Genomic DNA, 22299 nt, shown 5'->3' with positions numbered 1-22299 from the left:
GTGGCCGGTGATGTGGCTGCGGTGGGGGATGTTGAGGAGTTTGGCGGAGGCGTTCTGAAAGTTCTGCAGTATCTTGAGGAGTTTCTGAGTTGATTCTGCAACTGATAAGTGCATGGGTGACCGTCTTTCTGGACTCTGTGGGGATCCACTTGAAAATCTTTCGGAGCAGAGCAAGTGAGTGGAAGCAGGATAATGAGTTGGCGTTGATTTGGCATGTTATGGTGAGCGAGGAGTCCAGGATGATGCTGAGGTTCTGTGCATGGTCTGTGGATGGGGAGGTCGGGATCTTCAACCCAGTTGTGAAAGTTTTTCTTGGTGACTGAGTATTCATTGGTGAGGGATAGAATCAGCTGGGTGTCAGTGGCATAGGAGACAATGTTGAGCCCGTAGTCCGGGCGATGGCTAGGAGCGGGCCGTGTAGATGTTGAAAAGGGAGACGATGTAGCCTCACGGCTAGAGCGGTCGACCTTGAAGCTGGGGAACCGAGTTCGAATCTCGGCAACGACGCTCAACATCCTGTGATTCTGGGTAAATCACTTAACCTCCCCGCGCCTAACAAAAAAATTCATGTGTCCTCATGTAACGAACCTGGTGCTCATGTAAAAGCGCTCAGATACCCGATGTCTCAGGTCTAGTTCGTGCTATATAAAACTCTTTAAAAAAAAATAAAAAATGTAAAAAATTTTTTTTAAAAAGAGTGGGGCTTAGGGAGGAGCCCTGACACACTCCTCAGCTGATCTCTGTGGGTTCCGGGAGGAATGGAGGTAGTCTGACTCTCTGTTCTGCTAGCGAGGAAGGAGCGGATCCATTCCAGGGCTTTGTCCCCAATGCCGGCGTTGTGGATTCTTGTGCATAGGGTGCTAGAGAGACGGGGCTGAGAGGTCCAGGAGGATGAGGGCTGCAGTCTCGCCTCGGTCCAGGTGGGCGCAGACGTCATCTGTGGCGGCGAGGAGGGCGGTCTCTATGCTGTAATTGTTTCGGAAACTAGATTGGAAGAGGTCCAGGATGTGGTTCACTTCGATGAACTTGGAAAGTTGGGCATTGATGGCCTTCTCAATGACCTTGGCTGGGAAGGGGAAAAGAGAGATGGGTCCGAAGTTTTTGAGGTCCGCTGGGTTGGCAGAGGGTTTCTTCAGCAAGGGGTTGATCTCTGCGAGTTTCCAGTCTTCCACGAAGGTGGGGGACTAGATGGAGCAGTTGATGGTGCAGCAGAGTTCGGTGCGATGGTGGTGGCTGCTCTGTTGAAGATGGCATGCAGGCAGGAGTCCGAGGGTGCTCCGGAGGGGATGCTCTTCATGATCTTGAGGATGTTGTCTGCAGTGAGGGGGGATTCCAGTTGAGCAAGATCTGTTGGAGTATGGCGTCTTGGGTGCAGTGGTTGCGGGTGGGAGGGTCTTGGGTAATGATGCTGTCGTATATCTCCTTGATCTTGCGGTAGAAGTAGGTACCAAGGTTGTTGCAGAGGTGGGGGGGGATGTCTGCGATCTCTGTGCTGTCTAGCGAATTCTTTGACCACGATTAAAAGTTCTTTACTATTGAGTGCATTGGCGATGATCCTTTTTTGCAGAGCCGCTTTCTTCGTTGTTCTGATGAGGTGGTGGTGTGTGGTGACAGCGATCTTGAAGGCTGAGTGGTCCTCCAGTGTCTTGCTGCTCCTCCTCCATCTCTCCTCGAGCCATCATCAGGTGTGTCTGGACTCATGAAGGGCGGGAGAGAACCAGCTGGCTTTCTTGGAGTGTTGCTTGCCTGGGACTTTACTGAGGGGAGCCAAAGAGTCAGCGTAGTTGGGGATCCATCGATGGAGGTTGCGTGCTGAGGTGATGGCGCCTGTAAATGTCGGTGGAGGGGTTTTGCTGAAGGAGGTGGTGAGCTGTTCTTCGGTGCCCTTGTTCCACAGCACAGATCCACATGCAGGGAACTAATCTATATGCTGTAGCAATATAATAATCACATACTGCATACAATGTTCCCATCTCGAGCCGACAACAAGCGGTCATGCACCCTTTATCCATTCGCCAGCGCCCCCAGCCTCTGGGGTGGTTCTGGAGACATCACATCATTCTGCGAGTGGCAGGTGGGTAACTATACTGACCAGGAACACAAACATGCCTTCCTCTATTACTCTTTTTTTGCATGCTCTGTCAAATCAGATACAAGAAGTCATTCTTATCACATCACCCATCATATCACCCGTTGCTTAATTCAACATGAAAGACTGAGGAAAATTATGGATTCACAGGAATGGACACAAAAAATATCTGCTTGACTAATTGACTTATTTACTATACACACTCACACACAAATGGGTGTTGTATACTGGATGAAAAATGCTGAGCACCATGATTGCGGGAGACTGCAGATTCCAGCTTGCATTGTAGCTAAGAAGGAGGGACAGGACCCATGCCGGTTCATTTTTTTTTTTTTAAATCTTTTTATTTAACAAGCTCAATCGACATTTCAGTTAAAAATATCTGTATGCATACAACTTAAGACACATTGATAGCATAAATACATTACAAAAGGTTTATATAAATCGCATTCTCCTTAGAAGAGATCATAAGCTGTTGCACTTTTAAGCACTCCACCACCTCCAGGCGCGGGACACTGAGCATCAGAATTGCAGGAGACTGCAGGTTCCAGCCTGTATTGTAGCTAAGGAGGAGGGGCTGACACAAGGCCCGGGACCCGCCCCCCATGCTTTTAAACGTCCCACCACCTCCTACCAGGCAAAGCCCAGGCCAAGGGAGGGCCTGTCCGTGCCAGTTATAGCCCGAAAGAGGCCAGGCCTCCCCTTTTGTTTTTATTTCGGACCTGCGATGATAATAAGATACTCACAACTTTTCATTACCTCTCTAGCAAGCTCTCTCGTGTCCATTTGCACTCTTGCTGGGGAGGTTACATTTTAATTTTTCTCCCTTTCCTTTTTATTTCCTCTCTACCCCTTTGCTCTTCTTCCTCTCTTTATTTCCCTTTGACAATCCAGACCCTTTTGCATCTTCCCTTCCCTGTATACACCCTCGCCTCTTACTCATCGAAGTCCTCCCTTCTCTCATTACCTTTCTCTTCACCTTTTCTTTATCATGCTTTTCCTTTAAACTTTTATCTTCTACCTCACCCGGTTTGCTCCTCCAATTATATATATTGTGGCCCCTTTCTTCCTCGTCCCTCCTTTTTAATCTGCCTCCATCATCAGCAGCTTACGAGCTTGTGATAATGCACCTGCACCCATTAAGTGGTACAGAGACCTGAGAATTTCCAGCACCACCAAAAAGACGTGTTGCTCTCTACTGATGAATGAATTAATTAATTCAGAAACACATGTCTATAGAGTTACACAGCACAGGATGCAAAAACCAGTGTGAAAAATTAAAAGACAAGTACTGAAGTGTTACTATGCACTGCATTTGCCATGATGCACTGGGGCAAACAGGGTGCTGGGATGTGAGGCAGTGTGTAGGAGGCTGATGTAGTATATGGTGCACACTTACTTAAGTGAAGCATCCTAAACTAATCAAGGCTACCCGTATGGTGATTTTAGTGGCCTTAGACAACCATAGAAACCTCTCTAAGGGCCATATGTAGGTAGCCTAATACCGGTCGATAACGGCCGATTTTCGGTAAATATACCGTTACCGACCGGTATTTAGGCTTTTGCTATGTAGGGGGAACATTTCAGGATTCTGTAATTTACCGAATCGGTAAAATTACCGATTCTGTAATTTTACCGATTCGGTAAATACCGAATCCTGAAATGAGATGTAGGTGACACTCAAATGAGTGATGTGTAGGGAAAATAATTCGGTATTTAACACCAAATATATGTTGGTGCTAAATACCGAATTCATTGCAAAAAGCAATATTTTGCTGGACTAACAGTGCCATGTGGCAGACATACATGCCCTTAGGGCATGTATGTGCGCCACATGTGCACACATGCAGGAATCAGGGGTGACACCCTGCCACCCTTGAATGTGCTCCCCCCATTACCGAATCGGTATTTACCGATTCGGTAATGAGGCATACCTTCCCATTGATTCAATCAATGGGAAGGTATGCCTAATTACCGAATCGGTAAATACCGATTTGGTAATTACCGAATTTCTCCGATTCGGTAATATTTACCGAATGATTACCTACATACGAGTTACCACTTCTTAAATACCGAATCGGTAAAGTTCGGTATTTAAGAAGTGGTAACTTGTATGCTACCTACATATGGCCCTAAGTGGTAGCTGTGGAGAGCAGCCTTAAAGCTTAGTCCAGGAGTATTAAGCAACTTGTTTTGCCAGAACTAATCATAGGGTAGGTTTTAGCGAAAAAGAACTACACAGCGTAGTTATAAAAATTAGTATATTTATTATACACACTCACTAACAGATTTGTATATCTCCAATTGGGAGCAATACACACAATACTAAAAATGTAAACAGGTAAGTAAGCACAAATACACAGTGGTCTCCAGGGGGAGACCAAACCATATACTAAAGAAGTGGGATGTGAACTGCGAACGAAGTCCGGACTTTGACCAGAAGACTCAGAAGAGCAAGGCACCACCCAAGGTAAGTACCCAGGAACCCAACGGAGGCTGTGTGCAGAGTGGAAACACAGCCGCGTACTCGATGGTAAAGTCGCGGTTGCAGTTTTTAAGAAGGACCATTGCAGGTGGACCCTAAAAAAACCCTGTGGAAGACCGATGGTTGGAGAGTCACCCCACCTGTGGATAACCCAGGAACCAGGATACCTACACCAGGGTAGCCATGTTCATAGGTGCGAAGGGACGTCGGAAACCACCGTAGACCACAATGGGGGACTTCAGAAAAGATGCAGCTGGTGAAGAAGGTGAAAGAGTCCTGTGGAATCCAAGGATGGATTCTTGAAGAGGAGTACCTGCAAGCAGAGGGGACAGAGTCTATGCCACTCGGGAGAGACCAGGAAGCATGGAAGACCAATGACCACAGATGACAGAAGATGCAGGAGTGATGACTGTGACCTTGCCGCTGCAGCTGTGAGGACCAGGTGACACAGTGGAAGACCAGGAGACGTTCACGAGCTGTCCCACGTTGGAAGTCAAGACCCAGGGGGTTGGTGTCCGGCGGGAGCACCAACAATCCCCATGGCAGCAACAGACGTAGTAAACGAAAAAGGTGCAACGATGGGACCATCAAGGTCCAAGGTAATCACCAATTGTAGGAAAGTCAGAGAGGGCCCCAAGCAAGCAGGGGAGCCCACTGAAGTCAAAGAAGACACTCAAGAGGACCCACAGGCCAAAGGCACAGGAGTGTCAAGAGGATCTCAAGCTGCTCACCAAAGATGCAGGCCCACAGTGCAGAGGATGCGGTATGGATAAAGACCTTGGTAGGAGGAGATGCTGGAGGCTGGAGCTTCTTGTAACCCGAAGATCTCTGGAGGACGGTCAACAAGCCTTGGCAACGGCAAGTCGAAGTGATGCACAGGAGTTCTGTTCCAGCGGTTTCGGCAAGGGATACTGGCCTCAAACTTGCTGAGAAGACAGTGCAGGCCTCGAGGGGGATGCAGAACAACCATCTGTGTTGCTGAGCATTTCAGAGTCCGTAGGACGTCAGGAGCAGCAGACCGGTCAGCTTGGTTGCGGTGCCTGCAGATGCAGGGGAGTGACTTCTTCACTTCAAGGGAGATTCCATTAGGTGTCTTTGATGCCCACTGGCCTGGAGAAGAACCTGGATGAAGCACAGGCACAGACGACGCAGAAGACTGGCAGGACGATGAGACCAGAAGCAGCAGGAGTCTCCCTTGATGCAGTCTTGGTTCCTAGGCGAAGTCCAGAGTTCCCAGACATTAGAAGTTGAAGTGGTTTTGGGTTTGAATCTTGTCCCACGACGAATCTGAAAAGCCACTCACAGTTAAGCCCTTAAGTACCCTAGGGAAAGGGTTGGGACGATTCAAGGTTCCCTTCCAGAGGAGGGGCTGAACAGAGGAGAGGATACCCCCATGTTCTTTTTCCAGTTTCACGCCAGAGCGGGAGCCAAGGACTCCCTGAACTGGATCCAACTGGGGTATGCTAGGAGGGAACCAAATGTGCCCTTCAAAGCAGTCTGGTGGCGCTAGCACGCATCCCCACCCGAGTCCAATACACTAAGTCCTGTCTGGGGAGGTGGTTACACCTCCCTGATACAGGAAACCTATTGTTCTACCTTTCCTTGCTCGAGCTTGGCTCGGCAGCAGGAAGGGGGGGGGGGGGGTAGGGCAGAATCGTGTCTGTGGTCAGCAGCAGCACTAGCTTGCTGTTAGACCCTGAAAGGCTGGTACTGGGAATACAGCGTGGCACCCTAGGGGAGCCCCGCAGTACATGGGTTCCTATATCCAACACAGGAATCGGGGTTGGGGTAGGATTCCAACATGTTTTATATCAAACATGACCGGTTTCGATGCAGCCAATATATAGTTAGTTAGACATCTCGTAATTGAGCTGATGTCCACTATATGTATTAAATGGCTAACCACACTTACAAAGCCTGGAGAATTGACTCCAGGGTTTGTAGTTGGTGTCCGGCTCGTGCAGGGCACCCTCACACTTATAACCTAGCACCCTGCCTTCAGGATTAAAAGGCTTACCTCAGGGGTGACTTATAGGTTTTAAGTGTAGTGACCTCAGATATAAGGAAAAATATCTGTTATAAGTTGTGCTAACACCAGCTTACACAGGTTGCAATGGCAGGCGTGTAGCCACAGTTTCAGTGGTCTCCGATTGGTGGTACAATACATAAGCAGCCCATGGGAGACCTCTGGTGTACCTATGCCCTGAGTACCTTAGTACCATATACTAGTGACTTAGAAGGATACACCAGTAGGCAATTGGGAAGGTACCAAAGTACTTAATATTGTCAAATGTAGAGAGAGAGCACAGTGACTGGGGTCCTGATTAGCTGGATCCCAGTCAGACTAGTCAGAAAACAGCACAACACCAGCAAAAAGTGGGGTAACCGTGAAAGCAGATCTATTTTCCAAAACAGTGTGCTCCCACCCACCTTTAATTTCATTCTCCACCCTCCTTCGTGATCTAGCTTCCTTTATTTGCCTATCCCTTCTTGTTCCCCATTCTGTTATCCCGTCCTGTCTCCCATTCTCGCTCATCGTTTCTATTCACTGTTTCCTCCTTTAGTTCTGGCCCCCCTCACATTGTTCTCTCTTTCTTCATTCCCTTTCCCCTGTGCTCTCTTTCCCTACCTCTACTTACGATGATACTCTGGGCCGGATTTAGATCTTGGTAGATGGGTCACTACGTCAGAACGGTGACGGATATCTTCCACCAAGATCTAAATCAGGCCCTCTGTCTTCTTTTGCATCCCAACACCAAGCTACGCTTTTCCTATCCGCAGTCAAGTGGGTAATAACAGAATTCAGAACGTTCTGAGGTAAAAGAGCGCGATTGCTTAATGTTTCATGGTGATGCTATTTTTGTATGAAAGTGCAGCACTGTGACGCCTGACTTGACCTGGTTCGTCTATAGAAAATAGAAAGAACAAAATCCATACATTATCCCTGCTGTGTGCTGATCTTTAAGCCTTTCTCCCTCCCTTGAAGGTGACGTTATAGGAATGGATACTGTGGAAATCATTCAATAAAGCCAAGATGCATCCCTACATCTGATGCCTCTAGATGCAGTCTGTACCCTCTGCATTCACCCTGTAAGATGGCTGCGGGGGAGGGAGCTCCGAAACCAGGCTCCTGGCTCGGGATCACGACATCAGTGAATGCCCTCTGATTCCCCTCCCGACCCACTACCCCCCGCAACTCATCAAAGCTGGACTCACCACAGCGGTAGAATCCAGAAGACGACAGCGACGAAGAGCGCCGAACTTGATGAAAAGAGCGATGAACTTGATGAAAACGTCCCTCGCCGATCCCTCAGAACTGCTGGCAGCCCTGACAGGACTCCTCGAAGGAAACCCTCAAGCACTCCCCGGATCCGCGTCGGTCTCCAAAAGTATCCCACTCACCAGACGAGTGCCCGTTCCTGGACAAAGACTGCTGATCACGAAGCAGATTACTCCACTCCATCACGGAGCACCGTCAACAAGGTAGGACGACTGGCCCCAAAATGGCCAGCACGCGCGACCTCAACTTAAAGAAATAGGACTCGCTGAGGCCCTCAACTTTAAAAAACAGAGGCCCTCTCCCTTTCTACCTGCACAGAAGTGACCCGGGTCGGCGCAGCAGCGCGAGCAAGTCCCGCAAGTAGTGCAGTTTCTGCATTCGACTCCGCCTGACTCCAAGATGGCGGATCCCTAACCCCTGTCGACCTGCTTTGTCCCCAAAAGATCGATTTCCAAACACTTTCTGCGACATGCGACTCCACATTAGAAGATCCCTTCTGCCCCATCCAAGAACGAAACTTCACAGGACCACTCAAGTCCCTCAGGAAGCCCCACGCACTCAGCTGAGTCTTCCTGGCCTCTTGATGGCCGATCCCTGGAGCCCAGTGATACACACCCAATCAACTGATTAGTTTCACTAAGCCTAACAACAGATGCAAGGGCTCTATACAAGGAGATAACAGGGGCTCTATCCCTAACAAAAGAAGACTTGGAAAAGAGTGCATAAGTCCACCACGGAGCCACTCTCCCTCTAAGGACCTTGCCAGGCCTTAAGATGGCCGGCCCCGACCATCGAGTTCGAGTCTAATCACCTATAAGCTTATAATTATCACGCCGCTACGCTGACCTCTTTCCCCAGCTTGCAATTACCTCACCTGTGTCAAGTTGCTCACCTTCACCACCACAGTGTTCACCCCCCCATAGAAAATATTAAAATGACTTCAACCCCGTCACCCTCCATATCCTCCTGCTCGAGTCAACTGATCTGGAGGACTCGAAAAAGGGTGACCTCCTGTAGTCAGCACCACAGAATCACCCTCGACTGTGTCACTTACAATCGCCTCCTCCTGACACATCCTTTCGGCGACAACCTTTAGCTCACTCAATTCTGATCTGTCTTATCCCACCAATGCTCCTAAACTCCCTCTCAGAGGTTTCTATCCCCCAGCTTGTAGTAATCACATTATGGCTCTGGACACGCTAATTCACCCCTACCAACCCTTACCGACCCACCTGAAACCTCATAGCACGAACGCATACACTATTAACTTCCCCCCCAACCTGTCTGCTAAAGCGCGACGAAATTTCAAGCAGAAACTGATTAGACAGCATAGGGAAACCCTATTTACAGACATATACCACTGCTCCTCTAAAGGACTGATTAAGATGGATTAATCTTCCACACTGAGAGACCAGAAGACTGGAACACCACTCTCAGAGCACAACTCTACATCTCAAAAACCACAACCACCCCACACAGCTGCAAACTAACATCATTGCTCCCTAATCGTTCATCAAGTAGAGGGACCACGTCCGTGACCATCTACACTAAAGGCACTGTCCTCATTCAGGCAAATAACGAGAACCTGGAGGCTTTCGACTCCCTCTTTCCCACACTTGTTCCGCTCTCCCACACCTGCCTCGACCAGCGTTATCCCAGCTCCCAAGGGATACACAATCTATCGCCACCCCGCCCTGCGCACCCGCTGCCCAGCTCCCCCAAGGCACCCCCCACTACGGCGCCTCCACAAAGCATGCTCTCCAACTCTCTAACCCTCTTCCTAACTGGACCCACCCACCACAACACTGTGAACAAGCTCTGCCGACAGTGACCTTTAACCACACTAGTGCCCACACAGATCTCAGTAATCTGAACTCACATCATGACCCAACTCACCCCCCTCGCATGATCCCAAAAAACGACACCATGTCCTACACAATGAAGGATAGACAACATTCCACAAACACGAACTACACCGCACAGGGCGATTCCCCCCCAAGATACCCTCACCCCCTCACACAACTCCATGGGACAGCGTCTCACGTCACTGAAAGCCAGATAGACTCGATCTCCCGGGGCCTGTCCGAAATCCTCACCAACCTAGACAAGGAACGCAGGTCCACCCAATCCCCCCCCTGGGTACCCTCCACATCCAACACCAACCACCACAAGTGCCCTACCTGGCCCTCAGCAACCACCGCGACACGATTGCAGAGGCTACCAAGACCGGACGCAGATACCTGGTCACAAAAATCCCCGAGAAACTCAGCCCTCCCCACTAGGGCTCAGAGACGCTCAAATACCAATATCGAGCCTCTGACTTCAAGACCCACTAGGACACAAGCTTCAATGACGCACAAAGAAGCAGCTGATCTAGCCACCTCATATGACACACCTCACACTAACTCCCCAAAATCCAAGTGATCACGGGTTTCCGAAAAGACCTTCCTTGCAAAAAAATCCCTAGACTGCCCTGCCTCTCCACCCTACCTAGGGCCCCCAAAGTAAAGATCCCCAGCTACGAAGAGCCTTCCACCAACTGCCTGCTCATTAATTGCAGGTCGGCGTCCATGCATGCCACGGAACTAGCAGAAGCCATCCTCTCACAGGACATCGACATCGCATTCATCACGGAGACCTGGCTCAACGAGTTCTCCTCACCATGCCTAGTCATGCTTATGCCCCCAGGTTTTTCCATTATTAACAAAGACAGAAAAGACCAACGAGGGGGAGGGGTAGCTATAATTCATAAAGACAACATGGTCATCTCGGAAATAGAATCATGCAAATATAACACATTTGAATGTCTCTCAACCAACATAAAGACCAAAGATAACGGAACTTTGCTCTGCCACCTTCTTTACCATCCACCAGGCAACACCTCCGTATTCGGGGATCACTTATCTGTCCTGATAGCTCAATGTGCACTAGGAGATGCCAACAACCTAATCCTTGGTGACCTTAACCTGAGGTGGAATGAAACCAACAACCCGCTAATTCAAACGCTATCCAATCTCCTCCACGACAACAATTTAACCCAATACTGCAAGGAGGAGACACACTACAAAGGAGCCACACTGGATGCCATCATCGCTCAACGAAACGCAATTACAATCAACCACATACTCCCCGTGGACTGGTCGGACCACCACATGATCTTATTCCACATCAACCAACGAACTGTCTCCCAACCGCCTATGCAAGACCCTCCCAAATGGATTAGAAACTTCTCACAGATTCCCATGGTAGTCCTTGAAGAAAGGATAAGCTTGCTTCTTCCCCAAACCAACGACCTCCTCTCCGCAACTGAACTCACCGATCGTTACAACGCAAAGCTAGTGACCATGCTTGACCAGCTAGCTCCCCTAAAACTGAAAAAAAAGCAGAGCCATTCCATCCAGGTCATGGTTCAACTCTGACCTCAATTCTGAAAGGAGAAAACTAAGAGCCAATGAAAGAAGCTGGAGGAATAACCCTACCTCCATCCTCCGCGAACAACTCAAAACAGCCCGTAGGAAGTACAACAACCACATAAAAAACAAGAAATTCAGCTTTTTCCGCTCAGCGCTGGACAGCGCAAAAAATAGACCTAAAGAGCTCTATAGCATCATCAGGAAACAAACCTCCAAACCCGTGAACTCCTCTATACAGGCGTCCAAAGAACTCTGCGACAACTTCGCCAACTTTTTCAAGGATAAAATCACTAAGATCGAACTTGCACTCGACGTCATCAATATGCACCCTACAAGAAGCATCATGTCCGGTTCGCTCAACTTCTCTCCCTGTACCTCCTCCAATTCCTGGCTCAGCTTCCACCCTGTAACAAGGGGGCCTCGCCAGGCCATATTCCTACGGGCTCTAATGACTGGTGGTCGGCATATTCCCCTTTAGCCCCTCTGTTTTCTCCCCACCAGGACGCCTGGAGAGAAAGCCCGGACGAATGGGAGGCGGCGTCTACCCATGAAAGACACCGCGGTCCCTTTAACCCGAATCGGAATCAACCTGAGGCCTCGCCTACCGACAACGTCATGGCCGTTTCATTGGATAAAGACCCGGATGCCCTGAGGGAGGTGTGGCATACACCCCGAGTGCGGAGACCGGAGGAGCTGGAGTTGCAGAGACCGGAGGAGCTGGAGTTGCAGAGACCGGAGGAGCTGGAGTTGCAGAGACCGGAGGAGCTGGAGTTGCAGAGACCGGAGGAGCTGGAGTTGCAGAGACCGGAGGAGCTGGAGTTGCAGAGACCGGAGGAGCTGGAGTTGCAGAGAACGGAGGAGCAGGAGTTGCAGAGAACGGAGGAGCTGGAGTTGCAGAGACCGGAGGAGCTGGAGTTGCAGAGACCGGAGGAGCTGGAGTTGCAGAGACCGGAGGAGCTGGAGTTGCAGAGACCGGAGGAGCTGGAGTTGCAGAGACCGGAGGAGCTGGAGTTGCAGAGACCGGAGGAGCTGGAGTTGCAGAGAACGGAGGAGCAGGAGTTGCAGAGAACGGAGGAGCTGGAGTTGCAGAGACCGGAGGAGCTGGAGTTGCAGAGACCGGAGGAGCTGGAGTTGCAGAGACCGGAGGAGCTGGAGTTGCAGAGACCGGAGGAGCTGGAGTTGCAGAGACCGGAGGAGCTGGAGTTGCAGAGACCGGAGGAGCTGGAGTTGCAGAGGCCGGAGGAGCTGGAGTTGCGGAGGCCGGAGGAGCTGGAGTTGCGGAGGCCGGAGGAGCTGGAGTTGCGGAGACCGGAGGAGCTGGAGTTGCGGAGACCGGAGGAGCTGGAGTTGCGGAGACCGGAGGAGCTGGAGTTGCGGAGACCGGAGGAGCTGGAGTTGCGGAGGCCGGAGGAGCTGGAGTTGCGGAGGCCGGAGGAGCTGGAGTTGCAGAGACCGGAGGAGCTGGAGTTGCGGAGACCGGAGGAGCGGCCGGCTTTGGCGAGGGCGAGAACCACCGTGGAAGAGGGAGTGGCGGTAGGCGAGCCAGGAGGCCAACGACCAGGCGCATCCCCGAGCCACGTACCAAGGGGTGCGTGGCTTCTTCAGGTACGGGAGCGGATGGCAAGGGTGTTGGGAAGGCGGGAGAGTGCGGTAATAGAATAGCGGCGTTTCGAAACCACCCGAAACATACGAAACCAAGAGGGTCACCAACTCTTTGTTCCTTCACTCCTTCCCTTCCCTACCTTTGCAGAAAGCGCACCCTCCACCATTTTATCACGTGTAGAAAGTGCTATCACTCTGGGTGTACTCCCTCACTCCCGGTCCCTTGGGAAACATTGGATATAGCTTCCAACCGCCACTGACCCCTTTCCCGTTTGTCCTTTTCTCTGCCTCGTGAGGGAACGCCCGGAGGACGTGAATCGATCCAAGGACGGCAGAATTCTCCCTACTGAAACTACGGCGCCCTGTCCAAGACTAGGAAGAAACGTCCTTTGCCCTTACGAAGAAGAGGACTGTTGAACGGAGCGGGACGTCCAGGAAGACGGACCCCCCTAAAGAACTGAGCAAACAAAGACTCTTGTATGGCAAACGTAAATACAAGGGAATAAAACCTTATATCCGTAAACCAGGTCTACGCCTTTTCACTGCCCCAACCCGACACACCCCATACAAGAATCCGAGATTGTCACGCTGATCTCCACCTCCAAACCATCAGCTCATGTCCTAGACCCCATTCCTCCCCTGACCAAAAAACTGAAGCGCGCCCTAGCCCCGCTTTGGTGCACAATCATAAATAGTTCCTTAAAAAATGGAGTCGTTCCAGACTGCCTTAAAATGGGACAAGTCACACCTTTGCTGAAAAAACCCGGCCTTGACACTACGGAGCTGAATAACTTTAGACCTGTTTCGAATCTCCCCCTTCTGTCCAAAACCCTAGAAAGATGCGTTCTCCAACAACTAACCCAACACCTGAACAACATCAACCTACTGGACCCCCACCAATCTGGCTTCAGAAAAGGCTGTAGCACAGAAACCGCGATCCTCAACATCATTGATGATATCCACAGATCACTTGACTCTGACCAATGCTGCCTCCTCATACTCCTTGGCCTCTTGGCAGCATTTGACACGGTAGATTACAATCTGCTCCTTAGGGCTCTCCAAGAAAGAGCCGGCCTTCACTTCCGACCCCCACCAAGTCAACAAGGGTGTCCCGCAAGGCTCAGTGCTATCCCCGCAACTCTTTAACATCTACATGGAGCCTCTCTCCAAACTACTCAAAAAAGCCAACGTCCGCTTCCATCTCTACGCTGATGATACTCCGATCTATTTGGAAACTACCTCCCTCAAAGACATTCAAAGACTCAATGACGTACTGAGAGATGTTCAACACTGGATATCATGCAACCACCTTAAACTAAACCCTGACAAAACTGAGGCACTCCTCATCTCGAATAAGGAAGAAAATCCCCAAATTGCTGAATGGCTAAAGGCTGTCGATGCGCTCAAAGGAAATCTCACTCTAGCAGACTCTGTCAAATCACTAGGCATCACTCTAGACCCGAAACTGAACATGACCAGACATATCAAGAATTCGGCCAAGTCCTTAACCTCAGACTACTGAACAAAATAAAACCCTTCATTCCTCCCATTGATCTCAAACAGGCCACCCAAACGCTGGTACTGTCAAGACTGGACTATGGGAATGCAGTCCTATCTGGAATTCCAAAATTGCACCTGGCTCCCCTCAAAACTACGCTGCATGCGGCAGCCAGAATGATCACCGGTATCAAGAAATTCAACCACATTTCTCCTGCACTCAGGGAACTTAAGTGTCTTCCGGTCGAAATGCGGATTAGCTTCAGAACAGCCTGCCTCACACAAAGCACTACACACCGGCAAACCCGAATATCTGGAAAAAAACTCAAAAAAGCAGGTCAGGCTAGGAATCTCAGAAGCTCAAACTCCCTTCTACTCATCCCACCGAAAACAAAAAACTGCAGATCGGTCCTTCGCCGGTAGCGCTCCAAAAATCTGGAACTCTATTCCCCCCCACATCAGAACCATTCCCTCCTTTGTAAAATTCAAAAGCCAACTCAAAATCTTGTTCTTCAACCGTTCCGTAGGGAGTGGATAGGATCAATCAGAGCAGCTAGCTGACACCGCGCACTGCTCCAACGCCATGGCTCCGAAGAACTCCAAAGACTAAGTCTGTCCTGCACTGTTATTGTGTCACTCTACTGTTTTGTGTTGTTGAATCTATGCAATGTTTCCTGCTGTAAAGCGCTCCGATACCCTAGGGTCAGGCCAGCGCTATATAAAACGTCTTAAATAAAAAATTTAAAAAAATTGCCATACTCTTTCTCACCTACTACAGTTCTCCTCTGCTTTCCTCAGTGTACCTCCATATCCACTTGCTCCTCCGTATCTGAACTCTCATTATCTGCCCCCAGTGCTCCCTGTCGCTGCCACCGTTCATAACAGCCTGATTGGATTGGATTGGTCCTGGATTCCTGCTACCTTGAGTAATAAAGCTACCTAACCCCGTTCTGAGTTCTACCGAGACTTCACGGAACCCGTTGCCCCGCCAGAAAGTAATAAAGAAGCCCAAAGTCTTAATCTGTTCGTGGAATGTCCATGGCTTTCGAGAAATGGCCTATGACCATGAAACCCAAGCCTTTTTTCAACGACAGGACATAATTTTGATTCAGGAGTCCTGGAAATTAGCATCAACACCAATACCAGGCTTCCAAGAATATCAAATATACGCAGAAAGAGTCTCCACGTATGGCCACCCTCGTGGTGGTCTTTCGACATACGTAACCCTTAAGTTCAACTGGGCATCTGAGGAGATAGATGTGGGCCTGAAGTGGGTCCAAGTGATCAGAATTACTGAAAACCAGTCACCGGGCATGGAACCTTGGAAATTGATAATTCTTAATGTCTATATCCACCCCGACAGACAGTCACAAAAAGAAAAACACGTGACCTTGTTATCACTTATCAAGTTCCTGCAAAGGACTTACTAATATCCATTGGTCATCTCCAGTGACTTCAACACCGTCCTTATTGACCAAAACAAGGCGAGGGTGTAGATAAAAGTAAACAGTGGAGGAAAACAGTTAGCATCAAGCCTTAAAGACCACGGTTTGTCAATTCGAAACGGGAATTTTAAGGAGGACACGCCGGCTGCCGCCACATATTTATGTGGCAGGGCTCAATCAATAATTGATTACACCATAACAAGTGATGAGTTAATCCCTAGTATTAAAGCGTTTGGTATAGAACACCGAGCGGAAAGTGACCATCTCCCTCAAATTATAAGTTTGAATTCTGCACAAAGTATGGCCCTAACAATGACCTCTTTATCGCAACACGCATCAAAGTTTAACCTGAATAAACTAAAACGGTGTGGGGAGGGTCTGGGTAAAATCATGGCCTCAGTTAAAGCACAGATGGCTGACTTTGGATCCCAAAAGGAGGAGGACAGAGTATCCAACTGGGAACAAACGATTCAGGTTTTGCAACATAAGTTCCCAGCAAGTTCAGGGAACCACAGAAATGTTTACAACAAAAAGGAGCCGTGGTTTAATATGGATCTCAGAACAAAAAAAAGAAAAGTGGCTAAGGAGGTCCGGGCCCTGGCATATAAAAAAAAAAAAAAAAAAAAAAAAAAAATCAGGATTTACGATAAATACATCTAAATTGAGGAAAGTAAGGAGTACATACAGGAAGGCACTGATAGCTGCAAAGTATTCATACAAAGAATCCATCTGGCATAAGTTGCTAACTTCGGGAAAAAATCCGAACAACCGGGATTTTTGGGGCATCATAAATGATCTTAATCAAGGGTTTAAACTTCAGCGGGAAGCCGGGGTTGGAGCAGACATCTGGATCAGACATGTGCAAACTCTATATAGCAAAACGGAGGCGGGTCACAACAATAGCTCCGGGGTAGAGAAGGTCCACATGGAGAAATTAAAAGGAGAGAATAAAAACAAAAAAGGGGAATTCGCGCAGGAATACATGGAGAACGGGTTAACAGAATCAGATGATTTAACCAGCAAAAACGAACTAAGGATGATAATCTCAAGACTAAAGACAGAGGGGGCAGCAGGCCCCAACGGGCTGCCAAACGCAATTTTTAAGCACGACCAGGACCTGTGGTCGGAGACACTAACACCACTGTTTAACCAAATATACAAACACGCAGAGTTACCCGCCTCCTGGAAAGGGAGCATCATCCACCCCATCTTTAAGAGCGGTGACCATCGAAACCCCTCGAACTATAGACTGATATCTCTAATAGATGTAGAGGCTAAACTATATGCCTCTTGCATCTTAGCAGAACTACAAGCTTGGATCTTAGAAAAAAAGATCATGCCAAAATTCCAAACAGGATTTAGGCAAGGAATGGGAACAATAACCAACCTAACCTGTCTGGCAATTCTAATAGATCAAGCCGTAGGAAAAGGTACTCGACTGTACGCTTGTTTTATTGATATCAAGTCTGCCTTCGACCGAGTAAATAGAGAGCGCTTATGGAGTAAGTTGGAGAGTTGGGGGCTGCCACACCAGCTTTTAATAGCCATCCAAGCCTTATACCAAAACACTTGGACAAAGGTGAAATTGGGAAATGGAGGCAGCACAACAGGGAATATCCCAACGCACCAAGGTCTAAAACAAGGCTGTGTTTTAGCCCCCACCCTTTTCAATCTCTTTCTTGCTGACCTTACAATGGCGATCGATTCAGCAGATAGTCATCCCCCCCACTTGGTTAACAACCCAATCTACTACTTACAATATGCTGATGAAATAGTTTTGTTGAGTAAAACCCCAATCGGTTTACAAAGAGCCATTAACAAATTAACATCATACTTGGAAAAGGAAAGCTTGGAATTAAACAAAGAAAAAACAAAAGTGGTCCGGTTGGTTGACCCGAAGAAATTAAAATACAAATGGACGGCACAAGGGATAACAGTAAAAGAACAAGAGAATTATAAATATTTGGGTCTAATAATAACAAAAGGAGGTATTCACAATGACCATAAAACAGCATTAAAAACAAAGGCACAATCCCTTATTTTTGCCCACCGTTCCATAAAAGGTAAAATGGATTGTCCCAATTATAGCCACCAATTAAAAGTGATGGCAGCTCAGATAATGCCGACCCTATCCTACGGCTTGGTAACATGGTGTGGGAAGGAGGCTGATCTTTTAAACATCTTACAGACCAAAATTTATAAAGCGGTCTTCAATCTGCCCAAATCTGCATCAGCCGCACAAGTCAGGCTCGAATTTGGTCTGCAAAACCAGAAATATCGGAGTATGAGCAGTTTCGTGAAACTTTGCCATAAACTTCGATCTGCTCACTCAGAAACACTGGATTGGCTAAGCTGGGAGGAAATAAAACTACGTGGGGAATCTGAAAAGCCGAATATTTGGGGACAATACCTGAAACTATGTGTGGAAATGCTGGAGTTGGAATCAGTCTGGAAATCAGGGTCAGACAAGGCTATGTTAAGTAAACTAGCCAATGCGGCGGCAAAAAGGAAATCGTTTATGGAGGATAAAGAGACATAGGTAAAACGTAGGCATGGTTGGACCATCATGAACTCTTTTACATCTTCAAAACCATCGCCCTACCTAGCATCCCACTTTAATGCACACCTCAAAAATGTATTTACAGCTTATCGGATGGGGATGCATGTCTCAAAAGATCTACTACCATCTTGGAAACCGCCGCATCAGACGAAACAATGCCGCCTTTGTGGGTACCATACAGAAACCCTGGTTCATCTTTTCTGTACATGCCCGGCCCTGATAAACCAGAGACGACTTTTATTGAAACCTATCTTAAACATGCTAAATATTCGATCTTGCAGACAGGCAGTCACATGTTGGCTCAGTGGCTCCTTCATAATCTTAGCTTGCCGTGTAGTCAAATTCCTCGAAGAAGCAATAAAACTCCTTTCTTAACCTCTGGACAGTATAAGTACATCTTCTGAAAGTAAAGAGTATTCATTCCCAGTATTAATTATTTAAAAAAAAAAAAAAAAAAAAAAAAAGAAGGTTTTATTTATTGTAATTGTATTTACCATGTGAACTTTGTAATAGTTTTAATTAATTATGCAAATAAAGTTTCACTTCACTTCATAACAGCCTGTCCTCTGGTATCCACTCTGCCACCAACTCAAATGTACTGCTTTGCACATGCCCCCGTTTCCGGCCGCGCGCATAATAGACCTCGAAAGGCTGCTCTAAGAATAGTTCTCGTCACAGTGGCGTCATGTCTCATCGGAACCATTCCTCCTTTCCTTTTCCCCCCTACCACTCTTATACCCTTCGCGTACCCCACTGCACCTATTTTCTCGCACCGCGTCACACTCCTGTCATAACTAACTCTCACATCTCTGACCTTCACCTCAGCTAACCCACCCACCTTCAACTTCTCCCCTAACTAATCTCTACCCTCTTCATAATGTATCTCCGTAATCCCGTCCTCACCCCTCCTGCCCTCTCCCTTTTTATCCCGCACATCCACCTTTATTTGGTTCGTCCTTTAACACAGCGCGAACTATATCCAAGCCGGTTTTACTGCACATTTAAATAAGAGTACAAAACAACATAAGCAGAGCGTCATCAGGTACACGATTCACCTTTCCTCATTCATATGTCCTACCCTCCATTTCGCCTCTCTCCTTTCCTTCCACTTACATCCCCTCCATCCACGCAGTCGATTCCACCCAACCCTTCTCACGCCACCCGTATCCATTATTGTACGCCGTCCCCCACTTTTCCCTCTACAGCTTTAGCCCTGCGCCTTTTCTATCGTTTCGATGGAACGGGAGTATGAGGAGAGAAAGCCAAGATGGGGTTTGCCGATTCACGTTTGACTCCCCATAGCCGTTGTAACAAGTTGTTACTAACAGTCCCTTTCCTCGAACCCAGTCAGTCCACAGGATGAAACGGGGATAACTGGGTTAGAGGGGTGTCATGGAAGCTAAAAATAGAGCTGTGGAATAGGCGGTCGGCTGCCACTTTCTACCTGTACCATAATCCAGTACTCATCCCGCCTCGTTTGACGGTACGTCGTCTGCGACGTCTCTCTGGAGCCGTGCCACTCCGACGCACGCCAGCGTCACAGCGCGCTATAATTATCTGCGTGCAGCAGGGGCGCGCGGCGCTGCAGGGGGGTTGCTATTTCGGTCTCCGCAGCCGAGCCCGCCGCTCGCTGGAGAGCTCGCGTCACAGCCTGGTTCGGGATTGGCTGACACCTGCGTGCGTGTGAGAAGGGGGTGCTGTTACGTGCCCGGTGCCCCACTAGAGCCTGCGCCTTAGAGGAGTCACACAGCGTGCTTCCTATTCTCGATGTGGTGGTGTATTTATATCCAGCTTTTATCTTAAATACAAATAGTACTCTTTAGGTGTTTTATTAGCAACAACATACCGCCTTTTTGGCCACTTCCGAGAGTTTTCAGGCATGGCTTACAGGTATGTGGCAAGCTTGATATGGGAAATAAGTAGGTTATTAGTCTTTTCTCTCAAGTGCGCACGGCATCTATGCACGCATTTGTGTAGATGATACAAGATGTGCAAGTATACAAAGCAAGTTACGTAAGTCATTCTTCAATAATGCCAACAGCACGCATTTAGATAGTAGACATTCAAATGTTAAACAAAACATATTATTTCAGACCCCCCTGTAGGAGAGTAGGGTCTGCTTTCTATGTTCACCCCCACTTTTTGCCTTTGCTTTACTGGTTTTCGACTTAGATGTGGCTGTGGGCCTGCTAATCAGACCCACAGCCCTGCTGTTCTCTCTCTAAATTGATACTATGTACTTTAGGTGCATAACCCATTTGGATAGGATCACCTTATTGGCCCCTGTACAGTGTACCTTAGGTACCCAGGGCATAGGTGTACGCTAGGCCTACCAGGGGCTGCAGCATGTATTATGCCACCCCTGGCCTGGCCTTCCATTATGACACAACTGGCTGATCACTCAGCTGGGGCAAGGTCGTGTAATCACTCCTTGCTTAGGTGTAGTATTCCTATACCTAACTTACATATAGACACATGTGACCTATCCTGAACCTGCAACCTGAACAGAAACTCTGGACCTTCGACATTCGACGAAAGAAGAAGACTGAAGAATCTCCCTTGTGGCCAAGGAGTGGCTACCCTGTGCAAACAGGCACCATCAAGAGACTACCCTTTGCTTTGCTGAAGTTCTACGAGGGACCGACTGCAGAGCCCGACCAGAGCCTTGACTTCCAGACTTCTCCGACCCTGATCCACATCCACAGCCGAGCTGAGATCCGTGGAGGCGACGAGAGACGTGGGACCGGCTACCTGGGAAAAGTGGCGAGTATCTTCCAGCGCAGCTTCTGAGGCACCCTCGAAGTTGTGCACCGGGGATTGAGAAGCCCCAACCCCAAGCACCATCTGCACCGAAGATCAGCCCCCCACACTCCACGAGTCCTGCGTGGGGCCCTTCCGCGTCTGTCCGGTTGCTTGCCCGTTGGCTAGTGGCCTTTGTGACGACGCACCCTGAAATCTTCACTGCTGGTTTGGCTCCTCCAGACTGGCTCCCGCTTCCTTGCAAAAGAGAAGCACCCCAGACCTTCCTGGTCTGCACCAGAAGCAAGTCCTCCGTTCTTCGTGGGTTCCGCTTGCCAAGGCTTGGTGAGTCCTAGTTCGACTTCGACGCCGCCGACAGCAAGAGCCTGCGTGGGACAGCTCGCCTCCTGGTCCTGGTCGTCCTCGACGTCTCCTGGTACCCGTGGCTGCAGCGACAAGCTTCATCTTTCACCTGCAATCTTCACGACATCACCTGGTTCCTTCCTGGTTCCACGTGGTCACTGGCTAGTGACCATGACTCTGTCCCTTCTGCTTGCAGGTATCCTCTCTTCTTGATCCCAGCCTTGGGATCCACCGGACACTCTTCACTGACTGCCTGTCAGCAACTTTCCTTCAGGCATCCCTAGAACTCCACGACGAAACCCGACGCAAGTTCACACCTATGCATCCGCAGCCCGTGGGCTAGGTAACTTGGGTACTTTGGTGCTCACAAGGGTAGTGACTATCCTAGGGTCTAGTTTCCGAGTCTCGACTCTCTAGCTGCTTCAGAAGTGTCCTTAAACTGTTAATTTCTAACTGCTAGTAATTCTATCGACTTTTACGCATTACGCGTGAGTGTTTCCACTCTGCACCTGAATCCCGTGGGCCTCCCACTTCCTAACTGTTGCTAGTGTAGTGTAGCCCCAGCGATTCCCTAGGCCTATCCTATTTCCGTGACAGTGGTCCTTATACCACTTCTTTAGTATTTGGTTTGCGTGGCCCCTAGGGCCTAACTGTATTACTTACCTGTGTGACTTAATGTATGCTTAAATAAGACTGTGTTGTACTTACCTCTAATCTCATAAAGAGTGCTGAGGGTTTGACTAGAATAAATACACTTTATTTTATATATATATCTGTTGTGGTGTCCTTTCATTTGGTATTCAAGGGATTATATATGGTATCACAG

The 22299-nt window shown here is 48.7% G+C and overlaps 1 long non-coding RNA gene across 2 annotated transcripts in view; it reads right to left on the bottom strand.

Annotated features, from left to right (window-relative positions):
- The window catches only part of LOC146799249 (uncharacterized), a 61642-nt gene extending 41659 nt beyond the window's left edge, over window positions 1-19983 (bottom strand). Inside the window, exon 1 of one of the 2 annotated variants that reach the window (XR_014969250.1) lies at window positions 19816-19983. This is a non-coding gene — a long non-coding RNA (uncharacterized LOC146799249). The remainder of the gene's footprint in view (window positions 1-19815) is intronic. The other variant, XR_014969251.1, reaches the window with a different exon arrangement.
- Between the last annotated feature and the right edge of the window lie 2316 nt (window positions 19984-22299).

This window comes from Triturus cristatus, chromosome 9, assembly GCF_964204655.1.
Source record: "Triturus cristatus chromosome 9, aTriCri1.1, whole genome shotgun sequence".
Classification (NCBI taxonomy): Eukaryota; Metazoa; Chordata; class Amphibia; order Caudata; family Salamandridae; genus Triturus; species Triturus cristatus.
This window is presented reverse-complemented; position numbering and strand designations above follow the sequence as displayed.